The 4,812-nt window shown below is 39.7% G+C and overlaps 1 non-coding gene across 1 annotated transcript; it reads right to left on the bottom strand.

The window, feature by feature from the left end:
• Nucleotides 1-4,470: 4,470 nt before the first annotated feature.
• Nucleotides 4,471-4,545, bottom strand: Trnat-ugu (transfer RNA threonine (anticodon UGU)). Its single transcript has one exon. It is a non-coding gene; the product is annotated as a tRNA-Thr (tRNA).
• Between the last annotated feature and the right edge of the window lie 267 nt (nt 4,546-4,812).

The following is a 4,812-nucleotide window of genomic DNA, read 5'->3' as shown; positions in this document are numbered from 1 at the left end:
GTACACCACTCAGATCCCTCAACACACTGTATTACTTTCCCCCATTCCCGTAGATCGTTCCCTAATGATCTTCCTGAAACACTCTACAACTTCTGATTCTGTCAGTTCTTTCAGGTCCCATCTCCTTAAATTCCCACCTTTTTCCAGTTTCTTCAGTTTAATCTACAGTTCATAATCAATATATTGTGATCAGAGTCCACATTTGCCCCTGGAAATGTCTTACAATTTAAAATCTGGTTCCTAAATCTCTGTCTTACCATTATATAATATATATGAAATATTGCAGTATCTCCAGGTCTCTTCCACGTATACAATCTTCTTTCATGATTTTTGAACCAAGTGTTAGCTATGATTAAGTTATGCTCTGGGCAAAAACCTACCAGGCGGCTTCCTCTTTCATTTTTTACCCCCATTCCATATTCACCTACTACGTTTCCTTTTCTTCCATTTCCTACTGTCGAATTCCAGTCACCCATTAATATTAAATTTTCATCTCCCATCACTATCCGAATGATTTCTTTTATCTCATCACACATTTCATCAATTTCTTCATCATCTGCGGACTACTTTTACGACTTTGGTAGGCGTGGGATTCGTGGCTATCTTGGCCACAACAATGCGTTCACTATGCTGTTTGTAGTAGCTTACCCGCATTCCTATTTTTATTAATTATTAGACCTACTTATGCATTAGCTTCATATTAGCCTTCCTATTACTAAAATCTATATCCGATGTTAACAATGACGCCGGTGGATGGACTATCAGGAAATTACTGACCGTCGAGAAAGTCACAAATATAACCGACAAGCTAATGGGCCCTTCACAGGAAAAGGTTTTTTGCCAGAAAACGGGGAAAATTGAAACCCAGCAAATGAGTAAAAAAATGTATATTCACTGACAAAAAAAATAGTGTACGCACACAACTTACACAACAATAGTCTGGGATTACTCTATTACGTAATACAGTTTTTGTGATTGTATCTTGCAGCTTTAGTTATTTTTAATTAAAAGAGGCTTTAAAAGGACAGAAAGAACGTGTTGGACTACGCTACAGATCGTTCTGTTAGCACAGTCTTTACTTTGTAATCACTTTCGTTGACTTCTGCAACTCTCAACAGAAATCTCCAACCTAACCGAGACAATGTGCTACGATACAGCCGAGATCATGACAAGAGAATGGGCTACATCACACTCGAAGTATATGTATATAGGTAAGGATCCCCATGACCTGTATACGTCTGTTATAAAAAATCTCCAAGCCACTCTCCTCAAATAGACCGCAATCTTCTCTTGACCTTCAACTGTTACTATTTCAGAATTAGAAACCAGATTCAAAGAAAATTTGGCTACAAGGCACAAAACTAGAAAAATAAAAATAATAAAAGTGAGAACGTGAAACATGTTAGCAATAACCATAAACAGGAGATTTACAGAAAATATAATTGAGAAAGGAAATCATTAATATTATCGACCGTTTAGGAACTCTAGGCTACGAAATGGATAAAACCACATATCGAATAAGTGGTGGAAGAGTTAGTGTGTTTTAAGATTAAATCCAAACAAGAATTAGAGAAAAATATATCGAAGCAAGGCCTCTATTACGAAAAATTGCTAAATCTCGAGACAAATTGTGTCCTTCTGTATTAGATGAAATGTTTTGGCCCCTAGTACGGATGAAACAGTATCTGCAGTATCAACAGGAACTTCGGACATGTGTTTCATATTTCATCCAAGCCTGCAGTCTATAAATATTTAAACAAAATACTAAAACAAAATACCACTACAGGGGAATTACTTACGAAGAAGTTCTTGGTAAAGAAACACAGGACACAATTACGTATGTAGGCTTAATACGAACTACAACTGTGTTTATAAATCGCTATAGTTGCCTTGGACTAACGACGAGCAAATATCAATATAACCTGTACGCTTTTCAAAGCTGTTATCCATGAAAAAGCCAAACTACGTATCGTGAACAAAATACAATTTAACACCGAAACAATGACATTAGCTGACAATGGGCACAGACTTTAGTCAATGGGCACTGTTGAAAATTTGTGCCAGACCAGGATTAGCACCCGAGTCCCCTGGTTACGAGGGAGAGGCAATGATCACTGTGTCCGAATTACGCAGTGGTCAACATAATAGCACAAACTGCCCGAGCATGCCGTTCTTTAGATCCAAATTCTCAATTTCTCCATAGACTGCTAATGCACTGCTCCTTGAACATAATCCTCCTCCCTTTAATTATACAGTACATGGCGAAAAAAACAGACACCGAATATATGCAAACTTGGCCTTACGAACATTGCAGACGTCGTCTATGTAACACACGTCAAACTTCAAAGAATTTACCAATTCGTTGCATTGTTTACTATAGACCACAAATCAAGTAACGTAAAAAAAGCACTGCGTCTATTGAGATCATGATTCAGAGTTAAAAAAAACTAATAAGTCGCCTACATATTACAGTTGATGCCGAAAGAGGAGAACCATTATTTTCCCACAAAAGGAAATATAGTTAAAATTACGCTTCTATTTCGGTTAGTTTATGCGGTTACTAAAATTTGCAGTGAAAGTTACATAGTGGACTCTACCCTCCCCCCACCAGAAACGTAGTTATCGTGGCTGTTGTGAGACTTTTGTACACAGTTAGAGAAAGTGTGTTAAATGTGGCGCGGACGGAAACGCTAGGCTACGCTACAGGGCAATCTGCTCGCACAACGTTTAGTCGGCATTCATAATCGTTGGCGTAAACAACTCTCAATCAAATTACCACCTTCCAACCTAACTTAGATCTCGGGCTACACTACCAATCGGCCTGTCATCACAACCAAAAATTCATTGAGGGGGGTGGGGGGATTTCAACACGCGATCTAGTGTGTATCTCTAGGCAAAACTGCCAGTTTTGTCAGACTCAACAGCAAGATTTACCAATGGTAAACACTTTTGAGACGGCTCGTAATTTTAGAATAGTCCTCTTCGTCTTACTTGGCATAAATTGTTCGCTGGCGTCCCAGCAGCTAGCTCCCTCAGTGTCTGCTTCTGCCATCGCACCACGCTAGTCTGCTGTTGTCCTAGCAGACCGAACGCACCGCACATCCGATACCTTCGGAACCACTCACTGGCCAGTTAGCAACTGAGCGGAACACTGTTTACATCGTGAAAGGAAAACTATGCAAAGATGTACACTTAAATGGCACGACTGAGTAGCACACACACAGTAATATCTGAGGAATGTCCTTCGACACGCGCAGAACGAAAGTCTTCTCGCGAACGTACAGCGTCTCTGAAAAAAAATCTCGTGACTATATTCCGGCGTTACGGCCAGGTTCTCATACAAATGAGCAAAAAAGGGTACATTTGAAATTCTTTTTGAGACAATGAAAATACATTCGAAAGATCTGTTTGGAATTACGAGTGATAATACTATGAGCTTAATTTTAGATTTTCAATAAAAAATGGCGCCCGTAATTATGATTTGATCAAGGGCCTGCGAGACTGGAGTACGCAGAGCGCGTGCAGTGTGGCACCTCATATGTTACCTGAATTCAAAAATGGGTAACATCAGTTGATACTACATTATTCCTCTGAAATTGAAAATGGATAACATCAGTCGATAAAACATAAAATTTATGGGAGCGCATACCTAACCGCAATGAAACAACCTTAAATTTAACGATACAGTGCTAATTCGAACTTTGAGTTCGATTTTTGAGGGTTTGTTTCACTCCTTATGCCTACACAAAAATTAGTTAATATTAACAAATGTCATATTATAGCTATAAGTTCCTAAGAAAAGTGTTTACTTTTAGGGGTCAGAGGTAGATGTTAAGAGAACGAACCACTTTTAATTTATGCTGCATGCCGTTCTGAGAAAATCGTTACTCGAAAAAAATGTGTTCATAGTTTAGGGAAAACATTTAGTTATATTATTACTTCGATTTGCATGAACTGAGTGTTACATATATATTTTTAATGTCGCTGAAAACGAATCTGAAGTCAGATTTTCAATATTCAAAACAGCTAATCCAATACGGAGGGCAACCGATTATGTTTTGACCAATTTTTACCAAAAATGTATTTTCGTTATTTACGTTTAGTCTGCAAGTCAAGGAGTATTTATCAACCCTTCCTCTACCTCTGATTGTTCCTAGACAGCAACTTCCTGTTCTTCTTGGCAGGAAAAGCCGATCTGTCAAAGCTGGATATGCAGCACTCGGCAGCCTGCACTTGATATTCGTCCGTATTTTCGGTGAGTATGTTTGCATGCATTCTGCAGTATGAATCATTTTGAGCACGTGCGACACGGGACGAGTTATCATCTACATCTATATGGATACCCTGCAAAACACATTTAAGTGCCTGGCAAAGGGTTCATCAACACGCGATCTAGTGTGATAATTAATTGAAACCCTCAGCTGCCGACAGGTGTTGTTGATAAACTTCGATGGGGACAGCTGAAAAGTGTGCCCCTACTGGGACTCGAACCCAGAATCTCCTGCTTACAAGGCAGACGCTCAATCCATCTGAGCCATCGAGGGCACACATGAACAGCACGACTGCAGGAATTTATCCCTCGCACGCTTCCCGTGAGACTCACATCCCTAACCGTCCACAATCCGCATACGTAATGTACTTAATAGGTATTTGTCCATCCACTCATTACTGGCTCACACTAAGGTGACGATTCCCGTAAGAGTTCCGGCAACCTGTGCGCATTCGCACAGACGAAGGTCAATGGCTGGGTAACGTTTAACCATAGATATGAAGATAGTAACTGCTCTCGAAAGAACAGGCGCCACTGACGAC

Source organism: Schistocerca gregaria, unplaced genomic scaffold, assembly GCF_023897955.1.
Source record: "Schistocerca gregaria isolate iqSchGreg1 unplaced genomic scaffold, iqSchGreg1.2 ptg000441l, whole genome shotgun sequence".
In the NCBI taxonomy this organism is placed as follows: Eukaryota; Metazoa; Arthropoda; class Insecta; order Orthoptera; family Acrididae; genus Schistocerca; species Schistocerca gregaria.
The sequence above is the reverse complement of the archived record's forward strand: the minus strand, read 5'-3'. Positions and strand labels throughout refer to the sequence as shown.